Genomic DNA, 24,130 nt, shown 5'->3' with positions numbered 1-24,130 from the left:
ATATTTGCATGTCTATGCACCCACACTGAAGTTGCGGCTCTCGGCATGTGCTGTGAGTATCACTGTGGGCCCTGGGTTCCAAAGCTGAGTAGCCCTGAGCTAGAGCATTGTAGCCACTGGGAAGAGCAGATGCCCTGAGAGCGAGGCCGTTCCGGATGCAGATCCAGAAAACAGGGGCTGGAACTCACCCTCCATGGTTTGCTGAGATACAACATGGCAATTGCATGGTGTGTCATTACTGGGCTGGGACTCACAGAACACTGGGACTGGAAGGGACCTCGAGAGGTCACGGAGTTCAGTCACCTGCCCCACGGCAGAACCCAGTACCATCTCGACCAGTGGTCTCCTACCTTTTTTAGCACAAGATCACTTTCTGAATTGACGTGCAATGTAAGATCTACCCCGCACCCAAACACCCTGGCCCTGCCTCCTTCCCGCCCCTTCTCTGAGGCCCCGCCCCCTGCTCTCTCCATCCTCCCTCCCCCATCCTCCCTCACTTTCACCAGGCAGGGGCAGAGGGTTGGGGTGCAGGCTCTGGTCTTGGATTAAGGGATTTGAAGTGAGAGGGGCTCTGAGCTGAGCTTGGGGCAGGCAGTTGGGGTGCCGGAGGGGGTTCTAGGTGCAGGCTCTGAGAGGGTGTTTGGATGCAGGGGGGCTCGGGGCGGGGTTTGAGGTACAGGAGGGGGTTCCTGGCTAAGGAGGCGTTCAGGATGTGGGCTCCAGCTGGGCACTGCTCACCTCAGGTGGCTCTTGGGTAGTGATGCAGTGGGGCTAAGGCAGACTCATCCCTGCCCGGGCCCTGCCCCACTCCCAAAGGCAGCCAGCAAACTCCCTCCCAAGTCCTGTTGTGCTCCTCACTCTGCTCTATGGAGATAGGATACAGAGTGGGAGAGGGGGCACCCTGACATCAGCGTCCTCTTTTCCCTCCCCTGCCCTGCCCAGCAAGCAGGAGGCTCCCAGGGATGGGAGGAGGCAGCTCTAAGGCAAAGGGCAGGCGATGCACAGCAGTGGGGGGAGGGGCAGCTGAAGTGCCAGCACTTGACAGCCTCTTGGCCAAACCAGTCAGGATCCCCTGTCAGAGGTGATCTACGAAGATCTACCAGTCGATCCCGATTGACTGGTTGGTGACCTCTGATCTAGGCCATCCCTGACAGGTGTCTGTCTAACCTGCTCTTAAATAACTCCAGCGATGGAGATTCTACAACCTCCCTAGGCAATTTATTCCGGGGGAGGAGAGGAGGAAAGAGGGGGAAGAGAGAAAGAGAGAGAGGAAGGAAGGAAGGAAGGGGAGGTTTTTTGATAGATGGTAGGAAAACCCCACAGACATAAAGAGTGCCCCTCAGCTACAAGGTGATTTTCAGGTAGACCATAGACCCCAAGTCTATCTGCCATGATCGCTCTGAGCTCCCAAACCCAGGCCCCCACTCCAGGTCTTGTAACCTGACCTCCGGGGTCGCAGTGCCACTCTGCCTTGTCACATCCACCCCTGCGCAGATGGAGACGAGGGTGAAGGGCCCGGCTCGCTGAACATTGACCCTAGCACACGGGGGTGCAACGCAATTCAGGTCTGGCACGTCCATCTTGCCATCTGTACCAAGGCGGACGCACAAGGCCCGAAGGGTGCAGCAACCATGCGGGCCAGGTGACAATGCTTGGAGGGAGAGGCATGGCCACTCGAAGGGGCGTGGTCTGTATTCAAATGAACCACTGGGCACTCAGCCTGAGGAAGGAGGCGTCTGGTATGTCCCTCATTAACAGACCTGAATGCCTGGCAGGAGGAGCAGGCATTAAAACCTGGGGACTTGTGCATGACTAAGCTTGTACCAGACTACCCACAAGGATTTCCTATCCGGGAGAACAAAGGAAACATTATAATACAGGCGCTAACGACTCTCCTAGTTGCAGACTGTTTGCACAAGGAGAAACTTCTGATAAGCAAGAAGGAAGAGACTTCACTGCTGGGCTCTGAGGGAGGGGGTGGGTCGAAGCAGCCTCCCCTTTTATGCCCCCGCTTGGCGGCACAAGGACACGCAGGAGGCATGCGCCAGCCAGCCAGCTCTGCTGGATAACAGCCTCTGGCCAGGTGCCCAGGGTGTGCACACCCCCACAACGGATTGAATCCCTGCACAAGCACTTGAGGAAGAAAACAGCTGTTCAGCCGTCAACCCCCGTCAGCTATTACAGTAAAACCGGTACCTTAGATAAGGGTTGTCTGGGGCCCACGGGCAACTCAGCTCAATAGCTCATGATCAGACCTCTCTCTGCCCCACCCCCCAGCTGATGGAGGAGTGTAGACAGAGCTCAGCCCCACGCTACAGGAGCCTGGTAGGACAGTGGCTGGGTCTGTCCCCAGACCTGCACATCGCTGTGTGGCTCCAAAGCGTGGCGCTCTCACCAGCAGAGGTTGGCCCCGTAAAGGAGATGACCTCCGTCACCTTGTCTACCCACACGTCTGGCTTCTCCCTCTTTCCCGGAGCAGGCAGATGGAGCGTAGCTGATAGCAGCTGCCACCCTCTGCCCCTGACACAGCGGCGCTGACGCTTTGTAACCCTGACTGGCCCGGGAATGAAGCGAAGTCTCTTCCCACCACTCCTGAGAGTCACACCTGTCTGATGTGGTGTCGCAGCCCAGCCAGGATCTTAGACAAAAGTGGGGCAGAGGGAGCCTGAATACCTCACTCAGGCCAGGGACCCCGTGAGGGTGACCAGATGTCCACATGTTATAGGGACAGTCCTGATATTTTGGGCGTTGTCTTATAGGGGTGTGAGGGTGGCTGTGTGTGTGTAAGGATGTGACACTGGCTATGTGTATATGGGTGTGACACTGGTGCTGTGTGTGTAGGGGTGTGAAACTGCATAGGAGTGTATGGGTGGCTGTGTGTGAAGTGATGTGACACTGTGTGTGTGTGTGTGTGTGTGTGTGTAGAGGTATGATACTGTACAGGGGTTGACGCTGGCTGTGTGGGTGACACTAGCTGTGTTTGGGGGAGTGAAACTGTATAGGGTTGTGACACTAGCTGTGTGTAGGGGTGTGACAGTGGCTGTGTGTGTGGAGGGGTGTGAGTGGCTGTGTGTAGGGGTGTGACACTCACTGTGTGTGTGTGGAGGGATGTGACAGTGGCTGTGTGCAGGGGTGTGACACTGGCTCTGTGTGTGTGTGTGTGGAGGGGTGTGAGTGGCTGTGTGTAAGGGTGTGGCACTGGCTGTGTGTGTGTAGGGGTGTGGCACTGGCTGTGTGTGTGGAGGGGTGTGAGTGGCTGTGTGGAGGGGTGTGGCACTGGCTGTGTGTGTGTGGAGGGGTGTGACAGTGGCTGTGTGGAGGGGTGTGGCACTGGCTGTGTGTGGGGGGGTGTGTGGCACTGGCTGTGTGTGGGGGGGGGTGTGTGGCTGTGTCTGTGTGTGGGGGTGTGTGTCTGTGTCTGTGTGTGGGGGGGTGTGTGTGGCACTGGCTGTGTGTGGGGGGGGGTGTGGCTGTGTCTGTGTGTGGGGGTGTGTGGCACTGGCTGTGTGTGGGGGGGGTGTGGCTGTGTCTGTGTGTGTGGGGGGGTGTGGCTGTGTCTGTGTGTGGGGGGGTGTGTGTGGCACTGGCTGTGTGTGTGTGGGGGGGGTGTGGCTGTGTCTGTGTGTGGGGGGGTGTGGCTGTGTCTGTGTGTGGGGGGGTGTGTGTGGCACTGGCTGTGTGTGGGGGGGTGTGGCTGTGTCTGTGTGTGGGGGGGTGTGTGTGGCACTGGCTGTGTGTGTGGGGGGTGTGTGGCTGTGTCTGTGTGTGGGGGGGTGTGGCTGTGTCTGTGTGTGGGGGGGTGTGTGTGGCACTGGCTGTGTGTGGGGGGGGTGTGTGGCTGTGTCTGTGTGTGGGGGGGTGTGTGGCTGTGTCTGTGTGTGGGGGGGTGTGTGTGGCACTGGCTGTGTGGGGGGGTGTGTGGCTGTGTCTGTGTGTGGGGGGGGGTGTGGCTGTGTCTGTGTGTGGGGGGGTGTGGCTGTGTCTGTGTGTGGGGGGGTGTGTGTGGCACTGGCTGTGTGTGGGGGGGTGTGGCTGTGTCTGTGTGTGGGGGGGTGTGTGTGGCACTGGCTGTGTGTGTGGGGGGTGTGTGGCTGTGTCTGTGTGTGGGGGGGTGTGGCTGTGTCTGTGTGTGGGGGGGTGTGTGTGGCACTGGCTGTGTGTGTGGGGGGTGTGTGGCTGTGTCTGTGTGTGGGGGGGTGTGTGGCTGTGTCTGTGTGTGGGGGGGTGTGTGTGGCACTGGCTGTGTGGGGGGGTGTGTGGCTGTGTCTGTGTGTGGGGGGGTGTGTGGCTGTGTCTGTGTGTGGGGGGGGGGGGTGTGGCACTGGCTGTGTGGGGGGGGGTGTGGCTGTGTCTGTGTGTGGGGGGGTGTGGCTGTCTCTCCGCGCACAGCCGGCCGGAGGGGGCGGGGTAACTCGCAGACTCAGGGCGGCTCCGCAGGACGCTGCAGGTGAAGCCGCCCCCGCCCCCCTGGAGGTCGCTCGCGGACGCCGCTGCAGCCCAGCCCGCCCGGCCCCGGCCGGGTCTCGCCTCGGAGCGCTCCCGCCGGACGCGGCTCGCCCTGCAGCAGCACCAAGGTACCGGCTCGGCGGCGCCTCCCCCGCCGCTGGTGGGCAGAGCCCGGGCCCGTGGGGCAGGGATCGGGCCCCGGGCCGGGCCGTCGCCTCCCCCGCGCTCCCGCCCAAGGAGGCTGCAGGCGCCGGGAGGGCTCTCCCGGGACCGGGGCGAAGGGGGCTCCCGTGCGGGGGGCCCGGAGCCAGCGAGCGCCCAGCCCGGCCCTGCCCGCCCCGCCGGGGCTCCTGGAGCAGCCCGGCTGGGGCCAGGTGCGGCTTTGCTCGCTCCGCAGGGCGGGGGCGTTTCAGGGCGCACCTGGCGCTGTAGCTGCGCGGGGATTTGCAGCCGGGGCTGGGTCCGAAATGTTTCCGTGGCCCTGGGGCAGGCTGCGCCCCCCCCCCCCACCCCCCTATGGTCTCCTATAGGGCGAGCAGCTCTGGAGATCACAAAGCAGCCTTCCCTCCGCTGCCCGGGGGAGGGGCGGGCCCAGGCGGGCTCCTGCGCTCCTTCCAGCTCGCCTCCCCCCTCCGGGATTCCTGCTGGAGCCCAGCTTTCTCTAGCCGGAGCTAGAGCAGCCTGGGTGCCCTGCTTGGCCAGCAGGAGACAGAGCGATGGGGTCAAGCTGGGGTGTGTGTGGGGGGGGGGGGTGTGACTTCCTTGGGGCCTGAATTCCGATATTTGCCCACCCTGGGGTGTGTTTTCCAGCTGGATGGGTCTGGCCCGTCCTAGGCAGCGGGGAGTCATTGCCATTAAACAGTTAACACTCCCCCACCCCACCAGCTGCCCTGCACAGCTGACCACAGGCTCTTGGAGAAATGTCCCACTGCAGCAGCCCAGGACTCAGCTGTGCCAACACCTGCTGGGGAGCAGCAGGGATCTGACCACAGAGTCAGGCAGGTAAGGAGAAACTGGAGTGGTGGAGGAGGGAGGAGAGTTTTATTCCAGCGGGGTGTGAGCAGTCTTCTTGGTGGATGGATCCCGCCCTTCAGGTCTGGCGAGCCTCCTGCAATGTTGCCCCACCTCTTTCTATTTGTGGACTAAGGATGTTAAGAGGCAGGCAACGAAGTAATTGTGTAGTCGATACAGTTTGTATCAACTACGGGATTAGTCGGTAAGGGAAGGTGCTACCCCAGCTGTGGTTCTGCAGTTTAAATCTAGTAAGAGTCAGGACCATGGTGGACAGAAGCCTTTTACTACATTTTAAATAGCAGAGCCATGGCTGGGGTAGCTCCTTCTGAGGGCCTTTCTGTATTGACTGTTCTTAAGCATCCTTAATGAAAAGGCTCAGAGGGATAGCTGGGTTAGTCTGTAACTTGAAAAACCACGAGTAGTCTTGCGGTATCTTAGGGACTAACAAAAAAAATGGAATCATGAGCTTTCGTGGGCAAAGCCCATGAAATTGGAGTGGAAATAACAGAAAACAAGATGTATATATTTAACAGCAGAACAAGTACCTGTCAATTGTAGGGCCTGTGTTAATGAGGCTAATTAAGTGGTCTGGATGTGTCCCGTTCACAGCATTTGTTGTGAAAATGTGCATGATAGAGGCAGGAGAAATTGGCTTTTCTTTGTGCCAACCAGTTAAGGTGTTTGTTCAAGCCTACGGTAACAGTGTCAAATTTGAAGATGAATTCCAGTTCTGCAGACACTCTCTGTAATTGGTTAGTGAAATTCCTTTGTAGAAGAATGGCTACTTTTAAATCCATGATTGAGTGACCAGGAAGATTAAAATGTCCCCTGACAGGTTTATGCATGTTATGGATTCGAACAGAGGTTCCTGCAACGACCATTAGGCATAAGTGTCTGCTCCACGTTTGTGCCCTTACTGGACATAGCTGGAGTTTGCACTGTTGTAACCAGGTTGGTCCTGGGATATTAGAGGGACAAGGGGGTGGTGAGGTCATAGCTTTTATCGGACCAACTTTGGGTAGTGGGCGAGACCTGGCGAAGAGAGCCGCCTGCGGTCCCACAGCTCAGGGAGGAGGGAGAACGTGCTGAGAGAGGTGCTGGAAGGCTGACATGGCTGATTTAGACAACTTGCTGCCCCAGGCCGGGTGGGAATTTTGCCCTGGCGCTTTCTGCCTGGCGCTGTCTGCACGGCTGTGACCTGCAGGGTTTGCGCAGCTCAGGCCGTGACGATAAATGTTACATATTTGATTGCCGTCCAAATCTTAATCCAGCGACTGGAGAGATGGGAGTGGGGGAGGGAGAAGATCAGAGGGCGGCAGGTTTGTAAACAACAGCAGGCATGGTGGGAAAGGAGAGCTCGTGGCGCTTTAAAGCTGGGCTGGTGGAAGGCTGGGAGCTGTTCCCAGAGCTTGCTATGCTCTGTTGGGTTTGATGGAGATGGTTTTCTTTAGCAGCCATCCCTCACAATGAAACAGCAGGGCGGAGGGAGGGGAGTGGGGCTGCCACTGGACTGCTGAGTCCGACCATTGAGTTTTTAGCTGCTCTGTTGAGACCATCTCGGGACCTAATTGGTGCCGCTGTAGGTGGTGGTTTTGACACCTGCTCCCACGTAGCCACGCGGGGACCCACCAACACGTTTCCCAGCAGCTCCGAAGCAGCTGCTACCCGGGGCTAACGTCTTGCTCGCTCCCACCCTGGGCTGGGCTAGAAGCGGGGATTCTAGCAACGGAGGGAAAGCGTGCACGAGGCGTAACGAGGAGGGAAAGTGGTGACACACAGAGCTGGAATGAACGCTAAGTGGTGTGTCATGGGAAATGGTGGCGAAAGCCAACTCCAAGCCCTTTCTTTTAGACAGGCTGATGGCTCTTTACGAACCATTAACTGATAAGTCATGGCCATTCCCCCTGCCCCCCACCCCACCCCGCCCCCACGTCCTGCTCTGGACACGTGGTGAGCCAGAGTGTGAGACATTCGCGGAGGCGGCTCGTGAAGCAGGAGGGTGGCAAAGCCCTCACGGCCCGAGGCAGCTGAGAAGCCGGCCAGAGGAAGCCCACCTGTTAGAGGGGGAGCCCCATAGAGAGGGGAGAGCAACTCCTCTGCCCCCCCCGCTCCTGACGGTTGGCAGAGGTTGGAAGACGCCTGCCTTGGGGGCGGAATGCTGTAGCTGATTAACTGATAAGCAAAAGCTTTATAGGTTAATGCATTTTCCCCCCCTCCCACAAATTGTTTAGCTGGCTGTCCACCAGCAGCCTGGCTCAGTGCCCGGTCTGAGACCTACCCACGCTGTGGCTCTGCATTTAAAGTGTATCAGGAGCCAGGCAGCCTGGCTCAGTTCTGGCTCGTGCAGGATCCGGGAGCTCAGCACCCACCCTGGACAGCAGCGCGGAGTGGCAGGCACCCGGTCCTCGTGAGGAGCTGGTTTTTAAACAGGCTCCTCTAATGGACCAGCACCCACAGGGTACACCACGCTGCTGCCTCTGATTCAGAGCAGCAGTGTGGGGTGATGGGGCTCCTTGGGGGTGTGGCCAGGCTGCTGGCCCCGCCCCCAGGGACTATAGAAGAGTCGAGTAACTGATAAAAACTCACGAGGTTAATCGACTATTCAGTTAACTTCCCTACGCTGCCTGTCTCCAGCTGCCATAATAGGCCATTGGAGACCCCAACGAGGGGACCGCTGGCTCTGATTCGTGCTGGGGACTGAACAGCTGAGGATTGGGGCCCTCTCAAAGCCATCTTTGCCTCCACCCCCGTCCCACTGTGCACCGAGGGTGAGATGGCGGGTGCAGAAGGGCAAGTCCTGTGGAGCTCAGGGAGGAAGCCGGCTTTAAGACACTGTTGGGCCTTGGGATTTGGGGCTACTTCCGGGATTTAAATAACCTTCCAGCAGGGGAGCGAGGGAAGTCTCCTCCCACACCAGGGGCATGGGCATCTTGGGGGAACTTGGGGTGGGGCAAAGGCACTCCCTCACCCCCAGACCTGTCATTGTCTGAGGGTGGGAACCCAGAAATATCTTGCCCTGCCCCTTCCGCTCAATGCCCGGAGCCACTTCCAAACTTTTCGAAGTGGCCCCTGGCAAAAAATTATTGCCCGTCCCTGCTCTAGACACTGCTGGCCCACTAGGTCTGAGGATCGGGGCCCACCGCTATAGCAACAGTCCCTGCGTGGCCTAGGTTTGGTCACCGAAGCCACGGCTGTGGCAGACGCCCTGTGACCCATCCCCCTCGCGCCTCCAAGCTCCCAAGAAGGTTTGCCAAGCCCTGCCTCCCCCCTTTCCAGGGCAGAGCACAAAGGCTCTTGTGCGGGCGGATGCATGGCCCCAGGTTGTGTGACTCACTCCCCGCTCCGCTCCCTGGCACTTGGCAGGTGGCCCGCTTGCCCTTGGGTGTCACATGAGTTTCTGCCATTCCCGAGGAATTCTGCATTCATTGAAGAGCCGTAAACATTCGGCAAGTCGTGATCAGACTACAAAGGAGTCTATAAAAGCACATTGAGGCTGACGGTTCAAAGGGCTGTCTGCACACAATGCTGCCAGTCTGTGGGTCTGATTTGAATCCCTGTACCCTGGTTTTCTCTTTTCTGTGGGCCGCTGACTGCCTGGCATTTTCCGTGGTTGAAGGCTCCTCGAAGAGGCGTGTCAGACCAGGGTGCGCTTACACCTCGCAGGAGGGACGGTGGGGAGAGAGGCCCAGCCGTGGCAGAGAGGAGAGTAGGACTTGCACTGTCACCAGTTTCACAATTTCCGAATTAACCTGTCTAGGCACCTTCAGGCGGATTCTCTGCAGCGTGGGCTGAAGGCTGAGAGACTCAGCCTGTCTCAAAGCCCTTTGTTATCCCTGAATTATACATCTTAAGGGCTTGTCTACACTGCTACTTCACTGCGCCGTAACTTTCTCACTCAGGGGTGTGAAAAACACCTCCCCTCCCTTCCCCCGAGTGCAGCAAGTTACAGTAGCTGTTAGCTACTCCCATCGTGTTTTAGGTGGTTTAACTAACGCGCTCCCAGCGCCGGTGCCGTGACCACACTCATGTGTCAAGGTGTTGCTGCAACAGCGCTTTAAACTTACAATTGCAAAGAAAAGATAAGGCACAGCGAGATGTATGGTGTGCGGCAAAACAGCTGTTCGAGAAGTCAGCGCCAGAGGTGGGAACAGATCCCACAGCTCTGGACTCCCAGCATTAGCCACTTCTGTAGTTTTACCTCTCTCCTGCATGTTCGCTGGCACCTGTAAGTGACTGTCTTGCCACAGCTGTTATAACTGTCAGTGACTGACATTTGTGAGAACATAAGAACGGCCACACCGGGTCAGACCAAAGATCCATCTAGCCCAGTGTCCTGTCTTCTGACAGTGGCCAATGCCAGATGCCCCAGAGGGAGGGAACACAACAGGTAATCCTCACGTGATCCCTCCCCTGTCACCCATTTCCAGAAAAACAGAGGCTAGGATCACCATTCCTACCCATCCTGGCTAATAGCCATTGATGGACCTAACCTCCATGAGTTTATCTAGCTCCTTTTTGAACCATGTTATAGTCCTGGTCTTCACAACATCCTCTGGCAAGGAGTTCCACAGATTGACTGTACGCTGCATGAAGAAAAACTTGTTGTTTGTTTTTAATCCTGCTGCCTATTAATTTCATTTGGTGACTCCTAGTTCTTATATCATGGGAACATGTTAATAACTTTTCCTCATTTATTTTTTTCCACATCAGTCATGATTTTATAGACCTCTGTCATAGCCCCCCTTAATCTCCTCTTTTCTAAACTGAAAAGTCCAAGTCTTTTAAATCGCTCGTCATATGAGACCCGTTCCAAACCCCTCATCATCTTTGTTGCCCTTTTCTGAACCTTTTTCAATGCCAAGAGATCTTTTGTGAGATGAGGCGACTGCGTCTGCACACCGTATTCAAGATGTGGGCGTACCATGGTTTTATAAAGAGGTAAAGAATAAGACAGAAAATATCCTATTATCCCTTTCTAAATGATTCCTAGCATGCTATTTGCTTTTTTTGACTGCCCCTGCACTCCGAGGGGATGTTTTCAGAGAACTAGCCACAATGACTCCAAGATCTCTCTTGAGTAGTTGTAGCTACATTAGCCCCCATCCGATTGTATGTATAGTTGGGCTTATTTTTTTCCACTGTGCATTACTTTTCAGTTATCACCCTTAAATTTCATTTGCCGTTTTGTTGCTCAATCACTTAGTTTGGTGAGATCTTTCATAGTCTGCTTTGGTCTTAACTATCGTGAGCAGTTTGGTATCACCTACAAAGTGTCAAAACTTGCATCTCACACTTTTTCTCCTGAGGACCACCCTCCCCCCACCCATCAGCAGCTAGCAAAGTGGTTGCAACCCATTCGTGCACTCTGTTTTCCTATGCACACACATGCATGTGTACCTGGCTGCACGTTGTACCCCCTCCTACCTTCCCTTATTCCCCTTCCTATATTCCCCTTTACAGCAACACCCTACTAGCGAGGGGACCAGCAGCAGCCGTTTCAAAGCCACGCTGTCTGGGGCAGTTCTGGGGCCTCAGAGCTGACCACACAAACTGGTGGTATGTTTGATAATTAGATTTTGCCAGCACCGTAACAAACGGGACCTAGATCACTGTACCGGTCTTACCATGGAATCAGACAGGCCCCTCTGTCTTCCCACCCAGGCAAGCTGGACTTAGTGATAAAGGGTCGCGTATGCGAAAGTCACAAAATAGTCCCAGTGCACGCAGTCCCAAGAGACCTGCTCCGTACCTCAGAGCACTGTGTGCCTTAGGTCTCACCGCAAGGACAGGGCCGGTAGCCAATCCTATCGTGAACTAACTGGGGGAAAACGAGGGCGTTATTTTCAGGGGAAAGCCGGCGGCAGGTAAGCACAGGTAAGTTACTGTCTGTGGTTCTGAGAGATGACAGACTAGGGATGTGAACGACCAGGCAGACGCGGAGCAAAGATGTGAACGACTGGTTAACTAGTGCGGCGAGGGGAGGAGAGAAGGGGGTATTTCAAAGTGGCAGCGCTGCTTAGAAACGCTGCGGGGAGCACGGCGCCAGCGGGGGACTGCCTGAGTACCCTGCTGGCCCCTGGAGCTAGAGCTACACATTGAAGGCGGAGGCACCCGTTATCGACTACAAATCAAGGGCGATCTATGCAACCATCAGACGAACTGGAGTGAACATCAGAACTTAGCTTATTTTGTGGTATAAAGGCCTAGAACAGAAACGACCCAAAACTAATTTCAAGCGATAATACAGGAAAGTCCACCTATTGCTCAAGGCAGGCCCGATGACTACCCATCGACTATTCGATTAGCCAAATAACCAAAATTTGACCTCCCTAACGGAGAGGTCATGTGTCCACTGACTGGCTTTTAGGGCTACCCCAGATTGATTCTGGGGATCTCTGCTTTTGTTCCCTCGCTTTAGCCCAACGAGAGGTCAAACAGCTCACCGGTTCTTCTTGTGAGAATCTCTAGCTGCTCTTCTCTCCGAGTTCTAACAAATGGGGCGATTGACAAAGTCTTTATCCTCCAAGGGCCCGTTTCGTCTTCATAGTGCTCCTTGGTGGGTGCAGGAGCCTACAGCCCTGCCACGAGACACCAGCAGTTCACAACGGTCTAGGGTAGGTGGGAGACTATTGGGATCTGTCGAAACCAGAGGAGAATTGTAGGTAGAAGACTGAAACCCGAGTGTGTACGGTCCTCCAAGGCAAAGTATTACGGTACCTTTTACAACCGTCAGTGACCCAGATGAAGAGCGCACCTGCTCCCTATGGCTCTTTTAGGGTCTCATTTCAGCTCTGTCTGTGAGCGCAGAATGCCGTGGCAGCACCTGGCTTTCCCACAGAAGTCTCCTGCAGCGGTGGTTAGCTTATTTTGTGGGTCTTTGATGAGATCTCTTGACAGCAGCGCCCAGGTCTCAAAGCAAGGTGAGGGCTGGCCGACTTCTGTTCTCCTTACGGCCGCATTTCTCAAACTGTGGGTCCCGACCCTCTGGGGGGTCGCGAGCAGCTTAGAGGGGGGTCGCGGTATCACAAAGTTTGAGAACCCCTGCCTTACGGTGTTTTATGCCCCTGGGTTCCCCTCAGCCCCCAGGAGGTCTGACCCGGGGGTTCAATACCGAAAAGACAGCAGGAGAGTAGCTGTCTGGCTGAGTGCTATGGTACATGGAAGAGGCGGACCTCAGCAGGACTGCTCCATATTTGGTGTTTAGGGAACCCAAGGAAAGTGACGTGGAGGCCTTGATGATGCCGGTGTGGTCTCTAACCTCAGCGGATGCTTGGTACCATTCTTAGCACTGTGATTGCAAAAGGCATTTTTGGGGGGGTAGGGCGGCACGGGGAGCATTGCAAGATGCTCCTGGCCAGCCTTGTGATGTTATTTCCAGCCACCCAGCTTTGCCTTACCATGGGCTGCAGTGTCGGGTGGGGAGAGGGACGAGCGGATCAGCTCCCTTCAAGCAGTGTGACCGATGCTTCCTCGTATCTTAGCAATGGCCTGGCCGTGGTCACTGCTGAATCCGGCAGTCAGCTGCCGCCTGTTGTCTGTGTGTGTGGCCACAGCATCACAGGCATGTGGCTTGCGTGCGTGCTAAGCGTGTTGGGCGAGGCACTATTAGTATTGGAGTTGCAAATCTGAGACCACACAAATGTGTCTGCAGGGAGCAGCTTGTGCTCTGGCTCGGAGAACACACGGTCACGAACGAGCGGACGGAAGAGTCCAAGATGGAATAAGTAGGTTGCCCAGGCTTTCCCGGCTCGGGGGAACTGCTGCCACGGCAGGGTGTTGTTCATTAGAGATACTGTGTTGTTCACGCTGTGGGAGAGCGCAGAGACCTTTGTGCTAGGCCCTGTACATGTGTTGGCACCATGTTACCGTCTCTCGTGATTTTTCTTCACCCAAACTCCCTCTCAGACCCTTCACCCCGTCCTGCACCCCAGCCCCTTACCCCAAGCTCCCTTCTGCACCCAACCTTCATATCCCCACCACAGAATGCTGCCCTCGTCCACTTGCCAGAACCTTGGAGTGGCCCCCCTTTAAAAATTATTGCCCATCCCTGCCCTAATCTCATCCTGCAAGCTACCTACTCGCTCATCTAAAATAGCAACCCTCTCTGCAACCTTGAGGATGGGTGGCCTTCACCCATCTCCTTTAGACGTGTCTAGATTGCGGCGCTATTTCAGGATACTTCCGGTATCCCAAAATAGCTATTCCGCACCTTTCGAACCAGCGCGTTCTTTTGAAATCTAACGGGCTCGCTGTTCCGATGTCCCTGAGAACCTCGTTCCACCAGGATTAAGGGACGCTTCGGAATAACAGTTTATCGAAATGAGCTCTTTCGACATTCACTCGAGTAGCTCAGATGGTGTCGCTTGCTTCGAGCTAAGGGGACAGTGTAGACACACCGTGGCAGCCCATTCATAGCTCTTGCAGAAGCTAGTTCACGGAGCAAAATGCTGCAAGTTCCTCTATTCAAAGTAAATGAAACTGACTGGAGCATTTTTAGCCAGTGCAGAAGAACATGTTAGGAAATGAGAATTATTAACCTTCAGCCCCCAGACAACAGGTCTTACCAAATCACTTTCCTGAAAAGTCTCAAAGTCTGTCCCCACACTTCCGTTTTTTCCCTGTGCACAGCTCATAAAGTAAGATTAGCTGTCTTATTTTCCGAGCCCGCACTCTCATTTCTGCTCGGTTTAGCAACCGAAGCCAGCTCCGAGCAAAGTCGGTGGGGGTCTTTGCATGGGCTAAAATAAGAGTAGAGCTCTCATGCAGTCCAGTCTGTTCTTCTTTTTTTTTTTTCCTTCTTTCGTTGAGTCAGCCTGGAGGAAGACTGCAAGGCTCCATTTGCATGTTGTGACCCAGAATGCAAATTCTGAGGCCAATATTTGTGATATTGGGTATTAATAGAAGTTAGAGCTGGCTGAAAACGGGACAAATGTTTGGCGAGTCTTAGTGTTTCTATTCCACTCCGCTGTATTCAGATCTTTCAGTGATGGCAAATATAGACTGCTTCGAAACCGTTCTGCACGGCTCAGATGAGTGTGTGTGTATTCGGCGCTGTCATGGGGCAGACTCAGCATCATGCGTGGCTGCTCTGGGAATTCACTTGTTTGGCTTATTGGACGCCTCCCTCTAGCTCATGGGTTCCCAAATTGGGGGGCATAAAGAAATTCCAGGGGGGTGCGAGGTGACCCAGGTGTGCACACACCTGTCAATAGCACCCGAAGTTTTACTATTTTGGGGGGGCGAGGGTTTTTCAAATATCAAAAAGGGGGCGTGGTGCTGAAAAGTTTGGGAACCACTGAAGGGTGTCTCCCCATGTTTCTCTTTGACCACGGCATCCTCTTCCAGACACGGCTCTCTGGCAGTGCCCACTCCAGTCTCTCTGCACCCCCTTCCGGGGCATGGTGTTTATCCAACTGTGCTATCCAGGATCCTCTCCTCCCAAGGGGCACCCAGTTCCCCCAAGAAACGCCCAGTTCCCCGTCCCCACCTTGCTTCAGTGACCCACTGCCAGTCTTCATCTAGCCCCTGCCTCTGGCAAACTGCAGTCCATAACGGCCACTCATCACTGGCAAAGGGGTATGGACCTGCTGCCTTTGCCTAACCTGGCTGCTTCGGGCCCTGCAGCCTGGGAGCTTGCTTGGCCAGAGTTGCCCCAGCTCTGCTCTACCTCCAGGAAGCCTCCTGCTTCCCTGGCGGTCAGGTCCCTACGGCTTTCTGTCCAGAGCAGCAGTCGGTTCTCCCCTCCCTCCGAGTCCTCTTTTATACAGCCCCCAGCTGGGCCCTCACTAGCCAGAGCTGCCTCAGCTGGGGCTTCGCTCTCAGCCCTTAAAGGGCCAGTGCAGGGCAAAGGTTCAGTCACGAGCCCCTTGCAACTCGCATGGCCTGGGCTGCCACCAAATGCCAGCGTTCTGAATAACGCACACGCTGCCACTTGCTCATCAGGGATGTGTTTGAGTTGTCTGCACCCCCCCCCCCCCCCAACCGGCTCTGGAAATACAAAAAATGCTTTGCAAAGGCAAACATTCAATAAGCAGAATCAGCACAGAGAGACTGTGCTAGAATCGTGCCTCTCAGAGAAGAGGAAGCAGTAGTGGGACTTAACCTCATCTGTTTTTAGGGGATAAACTGGGCTCTCAAAGGGCTTCGACCACTTGAGTGAATTTAGCTCCCCGGCCCCATAACGGGCGGGTCGGCAGATATTATCCCCATTTTACAGATAGGCAAATCAAGGCAGAGCACTGGCATTTTCCTAAAGGATGCAGAGCAGGCAAAACGGAACAGAACCCAGGTCTTCTCTCTGCCATAAAGTTCCCTTCTGTAAGGAAAAAACTCAAATAGGAATCGAAACCCGCCTTCCAACAGCATTTGGCGTGTCTGGGTCAGGTCCCCCAAATCATGAGGGTTTTAAAAGGCGCTGTGGTCTCCTCCTGCTCTTCTAGCCGTTCGCTTTTGAGTCCCAGAGCTTTTCTCTCTCCACACCAGCTTTCATGTTTGATTTGAATGAAAGCGGAGAGTCTCACGGAGTCAGTCCAGGAGTCGGAGCTTTATGGAAGTGATATCGTATTGCAAGATTTGCGATACAAATCACAAGAGCTGGTAACGTGGCGCCAACACCCTGCTAACCGACGTGTGCCCCGCTCTTGGGTGTAAGTCCAATTTCACGGGCACCAGTTTTATGCCTGGGAGGCTCTTGTGACTCCTGTTCTTACTCCGGATTTATACTGGGTGTGAATGAAGAGGGGATGCCTTTCAGCGTGAGCTAAGCAGCAGAATCGTGAGCCTTGCACAAGTAACAGCTGCCGCTGCCTGACCCCGGCCCGTTACACAGCTGTTTGTGCAGCACATGGCTTCTGCCGTTGGGGGGCAGGAAAGCAGGGAGGGAGGTGCCCCACCCGAGCTCGTGTCCCCTCTGGTTACTTAATGCTCTGGGGAACCATCTGTGCTCTGACTGTTTGTGACCAAGCAGGAACTTTCGTGCGCTATTGTTCTCCAGCCAGCTCACTGACGCGCAGGCCTTGAGGTGGGATCTAAAAATACCCGCAGGCCCGCTCCTAGCGGCAGCTTGGGGGAGATAAGGCTGCTTGAGCCGCCGGGGCGGAGGCTGGGGGTTGGCGTCTCGGGATACAAGGATACTGAGAGCAGCCCCGTGTGGGGAGGAAGGATCTGCCTGGTCCCTGGAGATAGCAGTGGGCTCGGGTGGGCTGTCCGATGTCAGGCTGGTTAGCCGCTGGGCGTTGCAGTTTCTAAGAACAGGAAAGTTCCTTGGAGAGGGGAGCGGCAGTGGCCGGGGGCTCCCAGACGAGCGTGCACAACCCCGTCAGACTGGACTCTAGCCAATGGCAGGAGACCTAGTGGGGCCGTAAGCCTGGTCTGCGCTAGCAAAACGCAGGCCTGCGGCAAACCTGCCCCCGGGGGCGCATGCCCCTGCCAGGCTCCGCCACCTGGGCCAGACACCCGCACTGTCTCCAGCAGCACTGGGCCCCACCGCTGCTGTCGGTGGAGCTGGGCGGGTCCGGACTATTCCTGGTCCGGCGCATCCTCGGAGAGCAGCCGACAGGAGCGGCAGCTGGACTGCCCTAGGGCCCCCCGAGGGGAGAGCCAGCCAGTGAGCGGGGGGGCAGCCCAGCCCTAGGGCACCCGCCAGGCCTGCTAGTCATCCGTGTTCCCACAGCGCCGAGGGAGCCCTGGACCACGACCTGTAGAGCGGTGAGGGGAGAATCCAGCCCGAGAGAGCGGCAGCGGGGGGGGGCAGGGGAAGATGGATCTGAGACAGCACAGCTCCAAGGGAGCAGCTGCCTGACAGCCCTGGAGGCCTGCTGGGGGTGGCTCAGAAACCGCCCAGGGCCTGTTCTCGGTTTGAGCTGGTGTCTCCTGAGTCCTGGGCTGGGCCTCGCCTCTGCTCGCCGCATACCTGCCTGGGGCCCTGCGCCCCGTCTCCTTGGCCAAGGGGTGTGAATCGCTTCCACCCCAGCCTCTCGCTGAGTGGTGCAGCTGCACCATCTTGGACTCTCCCGGGTCACGGAAATCCCTGCACTCCAGCCAAGCAAGCCAAACCTCAGGGCCTCTGCTCCCTCTCATGCTCTCCAGCCACGTGCGGAATAAATGTTCTGTGCACCGGCGCAGGGGGGGTGTGCACCACCAACAGGGCGCTCTGCTAATCAGTGGGGCAGCATTGGAAACTCTCCTGGGCCCAGCTGACTAGGACGCTGCCTCCGTCCCATCTGCGAATCGCCCCACCAACACCCAGCGCTAGCTGTCCATGGGGGCAGTGCAGCTCGGTCCGAGGGGGGGCTGCAGGGGCAGTGCTCTGGGCACCTGATTCGCTGTTGCCAAGGGGCTGCTGGGCGGGCACGAGGGGTCCCCTGCACAGAGCCCCTCCCGGCTCACCGAGGCGGGGGCCGGCTGCAGCAGCGGGCGGCGTGGCCAGGCCCTGGCTGTGCTTAGCGTGGCGGCGCCCACCCGAAGGCAGGAGGGCCCCTCCTTCCCCCCGGCGATGGCTGTGCCCCGGGCGAGGAACCATCGCTGCGGGGAATGAGGGTCCTGGCGGGAGCTGGCACCGCGACTGGGCCGTGCAGAAGCAGGGACTCCACCTCCCGCCGGCGAGCGCGCTGCAGGGACCGTGTCTCCGGCGCTCCTGTTTCTGCCGACGTTCAGGGCAGGAAGCGCCGCTCTGCGTGGGCAGCGCTCGGTCGGGACAGGCCCCGGGCAGGCAGGGCACCGTGGGCCTGTCCCGACGGCTCTCCTGTCCGCTGGGCGCGCCGGAGCCGCAGTCACCTGGCTGGTGAGGCCCCGCCCCTGTGAGGACTAGGCCCCGCCCCTGTGAGGACTAGGCCCCGCCCCTGTGAGGACTAGGCCCCGCCTCCTGAAGACGAGGCCCTGAGGCAGCAGAGCGAAGCTGCCGCCCTGTTTTGCAGTTCCCTAGGGCAGCGGTTCCCACCCTTTTTATGGCGCGGGCCGGCAAACCCAGTCGCAAACTGTTGGCCTAGTAATGGTTGATTTGCATATTTTTGTATTCATTATGCAAATAATGACTATGCAAATAAAATGGTAGCGCTGCTGTGAACAGCCGGCTTCAGCTCCAGCAGTCGCCATGTGGTATCTCCTGGTCCCAGAACCCCCCCTGGTGCCAGCCCTCACCCCTAGAGCCCCCCACCCCTCCACTGACCCCGGAGTCCCCTGCAGCCAACCCCCCTGACGCCAGCCCCCCACCATGACCCTCCAGTGCCAGTCTCCTGTTTCCAGAGCCCCAGTGCCAGCCCCCCCACCTCTTAGCACCCACCACCCCGAGAGTCCCCCAATACTAGCCCAGCCCCCAGAGCCTGTCCTGCTCCCCTCGCCCTGCGCTGCCTTCCAGCTGAGCGCTGCTCCCGGGTTCGGCTGCTCTAGGGCTGCCGTGCTGGGCTCCGTGTGGCTGTAGGGGTGGCACGGCCATCATGCCAGCAGGGAGCGAGGGCAAGAGGCTGCCAGGCCGGGGCTAATGTCCAGGCCTGCCTTCGAGTCCCTTTCTCCTGCCTTGGCTCCTCCCTGCCCCCCGCCTGTCCTGGGGCAGAGGGCATCACCCCCCCCCCCCCCCCCGGCTGACACTTGGGAGGGGACGGGCACCTCTGAAGCGGGGGCGTCTCGGCTCGTTTTCTCAGGGTTTCGCCCTCAGCAGCCTGCGGGCCTCGGAGCCGGCCTGCCCCCCCCTTGCACCTGGGCCATGAAGCCAGCAAGGGCCAGAAAACTGCCACGTGCCGGGGTCCGGGCTGTGACTCCAGACGGCAGCGCCTGCGGCAGCACCGGTATCCAAACCACGCGTGCACACAGCGCCTGCCGTCAGCCATGCGCCGAGGGCCACTTCTGCTTGTTGCTGCCCCTCCGCCGGGGCCCTTCCCCTCCTCTCGGTCGCTGGTGTCTGGACCACACCGTGCAGGCTGCTCCCTCGGGGGGAGGAGGGAGACGACAGCGAGTCCCAGAGCCAGAAGTGCTCTGTGTGGCCGCCAGCCACCCCCTTCGCACGGCCAGAGGACGGCCTGGCTCCCCCGGGACTCCTGGGTGCAGTAGCCAGGGGGCCTGGGCTGAGCACCCCCCGTTCATGGCTAACACGCCGCCTCTCTGGCTCCAGCTGAGGCCCTTGCACAGAAGGGCGAGCAGGTACTTCGGGCAGTTCTCAAGTCCAGCTCCCTGCTGGCCACGAGGTCTTGCAACGCGCGGCTCTACGGGAAAGCGGCGCCAAGCCCGGCGCGGGAGAGGGTGGGAAACGCCAGCTGCCCCGTCGGCAAGTCGGCTGGCCTGGGTCAGCGGCAGTTTCCCCTTTGCTGGGCGGGTGGAGCCGGCGAGGGGGAAGGGGACGGGAGGGAGCTGACAGAGGGAAGAGGGGCTCGGTGGGGCCTGGGGTGGAGAGATGGAAGGAGCGAAGTTTGGGAGCAGGCAGGATCAGGGCGTGAGGGGAGGACGGGAGTGTGCCAAGGGGGATGCAGAGGAGGGACAGAGAGAGGAATGGAGAAGGAAACGGGCTTAATTCAGAGTGCAGCAGATCAGCTATTCCCCCCCCCACACACACACACACAGAGCCCGTTCTGCTCCCCTGGGGGGCATGCAGGCCGGCATTCCCCCCTTCCGATGCCGCTTCAGAGCAGCTGCCAGGCAGCCCTGCGGCGTCTCGCCAGCTCCCTGGCCCACGTGGCGCCACTGCCAGACAAAGCGAAACTCCTGCTGCCCACCAGGGTTTCTGAGCAGCAGCTGCCGCAGGGCGCCCAGGGCTCCGCTCAGCCGCGCTGATCAATACCGGGCTTTCGGGGGTGGCAAGGCGAGGACGCTGCGCTAAGAATGAACCCGCCGCTTGCGGGGGTGCCGCCGGGGTTGCTGGAGGCGCACAGGCTGCCGGCTTGCAAGCCACAGCCGGAGCCGGCGTTGGCAGCCGCGTCGGCCCCTCCTGCTGTGAAGTGATGAGTGTGGCGACCTCGCCCTCCGGCGTTGCGCCCACCTGCTGGCACGGATCTTGCACGACAGCAGTGCTAGCGTGAGCACCTGAAGGAAGCGTGGTCGGCGTTTGCATGGGACAGCTCTAACCTCAATTCTGCAGCTGCCGGGTACTTCAGCCCTTCCTCACGTTGGGCACACGCCCGCAAGGCCTGCTTCCCACCTGGGCCGCTGACCACGCGTTTGCCCCTCTCCTCCCTTTCTCCCCCCCACCCGGTGCAGCTGAGCTGTCCTTCCCTGAAGCTGACGTCGCGAAGGGTGTGTTTCCTGGCTTCCCCCATTCAGAGTTTTCTCTCCGGCCTAACCAACTTCTGTTCCTCTTCCTTGTCTCTCCGCGGGATCCTTGGTGCAGCTCGGCTGAGTCAGACCGAAACCGGCACAACCTGCCAGGGAACTGCAGGGTCCAGCTCTCCTCGGGGCTCTCTGCAGGGCAGAGCGAGCGGGTGAGGAGGCGCTGGAAAGCGAGCGGTGGCAGCCGAACAGCTGGGAGTCCTCACAGAGCTTTCCAAGTGCGGCCCTCGGGGGATTTGTCCATGGACTTCACTGGGAGCATGAGTCGAATGCCCCTTTCTATGGCTCAGCCCCTGTTTAATGCAGGGGATTCCAAGGGAGTGTATTCTGAGATAGCGCTGGTGTGTGTAACGGCAGGAAAGAAAGATTCAGAGGGGGAGACGAGTTACTGTAACTGGAAATATTTAAAAATCAACAAATAGTCTAGCACAGTGGTCCCCAGCACGGTTCCCGCGGGCACCATGGCGCCCACCGGGACATTTCTGTGCGCCTGCTGACTGATCGGGGCCAGCCCAGCCCCCGGGCGCATGGCATGGGCTGTTCCAGCCCCGGGCGCATGGCGTATGGGCGTCCCCGCCCCTGGGCGTGCAGCACAGAAGCGGCACCGGCACCAGACATGCGGCGTGTGTGCGCAGCCCCGCCCCTGGGCACCCGGCAGCCCCAAAAAGTTGGGGACCGCTGGTCTAGCAGCATCTTAAAGACTAACAAAACATGTAGGTGGTATGAGCTTTCGGGGGTAGAACCCACTTCTTCAGATGACTGTATTAGAAGTTCAGATCCAAGAATAAATAAGGGAGGGAGGGAAAGGGGGGGGGGAAAAGAGAAAAATAATGAATTAGATTGTTCAGGTTACAAGAGGCTGAGAAGAACAATTTGCACCTCTATAAGCACCTGTTGGTTGGTTGGTTAAGACATTAGGACGTGGAAGGGAGTGTGCTAGCCAGGTAATGTCTTTATTCAGTCCTCTCTGATAGGAATCAAACTTGTGAATGAAGTTAAGTTCCGACCCTTCCCTGTGTTTGGCTTGTGGGATTGGCCTGAAACAACAGGTGACTTTGAGATCCATGAATGAGCGCCCGGGCAGGCTAACGTGTTCTCCAACAGGGTTCTGCGTGCTGCCTTTTCGGATATCTGATTTGTGTCCATCAATTCTTTCCCGTAGAGACGATCCAGTCTGGCCAATATCCATGGCTCAGGGGCACTGCTGGCATTTGATGGCGTAGATCCCAATAGTGGACGTGCAGTTAAATGAGCCCCTGATGTGGTTGGGTCCAGTGACGAAATCGCTTGTGTGGACAGAGCTGGCACCGGGGAAAGAGAGACTGTCACCGTCCTGCTGTAAAGGTTTATGCACCTGGACAGGGGTAGCCACAAGGCCTAGCCTGGGAACGGAGCTGACAGCCAGGCTGCTCCATCTTCCCCACGCAGGCAGGAGTGGGGGGAGAGTTGTTGGGACTCGGCTCAGTTCTGGAGGCAAGACCTAGGAAAGACCAAGCCCAAGGGACTGGGGTGCGGCCAGAGAGATCATGCACGCAAGCTGGTGTTGTGGGCCCATATCACTTGGCGCAAAAGCAGCGCCTGGATTCCTGCCTGGTTGGGGCTGTTAGCATGATGCCGGCAGGCGGAACCGAACCCGGGACCTCAGTGCACGTACCTCTACAGCTCGAGCTAAAAGCCTGCTGGCCCTCAGCTAAGGCCGGGGAGCACACCCAGCTGCTGTCTGTGTACGTGCGCTTCGTCCCACTGCATGGGACAGTGCACCACATCCCGGGGATGTGTGCGTTGCAATATCAATATTGAACAAGAGCCACCAGGTCCGAGAAAGGGGCTGCAAACCCCAGCCCGCACGCTCCGCCGAGCTGCTGGCATGTAGGTCTCCTCTGGCTTGCTGCTACTTACTGTTTCCCACCCCACTCTGCACTCACCCCCTTGTGGGTAACACACATGCAAGCGTCAACATGGTCGGAGGTCAATTAGCTTGTGGTGCTGGCTGGTTATTATCTGACAGCAGCAGCGTGGGAAAGGCTTTTATGCAAGTGCAAAAAAACTCATTGTGAAATCCTCCAGCAACAGTCAAGAAATCACAATCACAGCAAGGCCAGGCCGACTTCTCCCGGGGCTCTTAAGAGTCCGGTCAGCTAGCTGGGCAGGAAAGTTTGCTTAGTGGCTTTAGTGCCAGGGAGGTACCAGGTAGGCATCCCTCGAGGCTGGAGTCCCCCCTTGTAAGCACAGAAGCTGCCCAACGGGAACAGTAGCAGGGCAGCTTCCCCAACGCTCTCCCACCAGTGTCTCCGTGGCTTCTCTGCGGAGAGCGCCTCCAAGGACACGCTGCGGAGAACCACAGAACAGTAGAACCGGAAGGGACCTCGAGAGTCCGCGAGTCCAGACTCCGACCCTCGCGGCAGGACCGAGCACTGTCTAGATCAGGGGTGGCCAACCCATTTAACAAAGAGCTGAAACAGTGGCGGGAAAAAATGCGAAGAGTTGTCAAGGGGGGGGGGGAGAGGCTGCCCCTTTAAGGAGCAAGCAAGCTTAGGCTTTTTGGCTATATTAGCCTCCCATTGACAGCTGCCAGCTTGGGTGCTGTTTTGAATCGCTGTCGTGGAGGGGAGCAGGAGCGGCTTCACGAGCCACACTTTGGGGAGGAAGAGCCACAGGTTGGCCACGGCTGGTCTAGATCATCCCTGACAGGCGTCTGTCCAACCTGCTCTGAAATGTCTCCAGGGATGAAAATTCAACAACCTTCTTAGGCAACTTATTCCAGTGTTGAACCACCCTGAGAGTATGGAATGTCCTAATGCCCAACCTCAATCTCCCTTGCTGCAATCTAAGCCCATTGCTTCTTGTCCTGTTCTCAGAGACCAAGGAGAACAATCTCTCTTCCTCCTTGTGACTCTCTTAGATACTTGAAAACCGCTCTCATGTCCCCTCTGTCTTCTCTTTTCCAAACTAAACAAGCCCAGTTCTTTCAGCCTTCCCTCATAGGTCATGTTTTCTAGACCTTTAATCATTTTTGCTGCTCTTCTCTGGACCGTCTCCCATTTCACTGCATCTTTCCTGAAATGTGGTACCCAGAACTGGACACAAGACTCCAACCGAGGCCTACCCAGCGCAGAGTCGAGCGGAAGAATGACTTCTCGTGTCTTGCTCACAACCCTCCTGTTAATGCAGCCCAGAATCGTGTGCGCTTTTTGTTTTTTGCAACAGCGTCATGCTGTTGACGCATCTTTAGCTTTTGGTCTGCTCTGACCCCTAGATCTCTTTCTGCAGGACCCCTTGCTAGGCAGTCCCTTCCCAGTCTGCACGTGTGAAACTTGTGGTAACAGGCATCTCCCGGACTGGATCAGCTCAGCGAGAAACCGAGGAGCAGACCACTGAAGCCGCTAGTCCAATATCCTGGCTCGGGGCATGTCTGCCT

At 57.5% G+C, this 24,130-nt stretch overlaps 1 protein-coding gene across 3 annotated transcripts in view; it reads left to right on the top strand.

Annotated features, from left to right (window-relative positions):
• The first annotated feature begins 4,394 nt into the window (after window positions 1-4,394).
• Window positions 4,395-24,130, top strand: part of ADGRG1 (adhesion G protein-coupled receptor G1) — a 44,408-nt gene continuing 24,672 nt past the window's right edge. Inside the window, exons 1-2 of one of the 3 annotated variants that reach the window (XM_075940437.2) lie at window positions 4,395-4,574; window positions 5,332-5,448. The gene's annotated coding sequence lies outside the window, so the exon portion shown is untranslated. Of the gene's footprint in view, window positions 4,575-5,331; window positions 5,449-16,639; window positions 17,167-24,130 lie in introns of those variants that run through there. The other 2 variants (XM_075940434.2, XM_075940435.2) reach the window with 2 other exon arrangements.

The sequence above is a fragment of the Pelodiscus sinensis genome, chromosome 12 (assembly GCF_052426305.1).
Source record: "Pelodiscus sinensis isolate ZL-2025 chromosome 12, ASM5242630v1, whole genome shotgun sequence".
NCBI classification, from domain to species: Eukaryota; Metazoa; Chordata; order Testudines; family Trionychidae; genus Pelodiscus; species Pelodiscus sinensis.
This window is presented reverse-complemented; position numbering and strand designations above follow the sequence as displayed.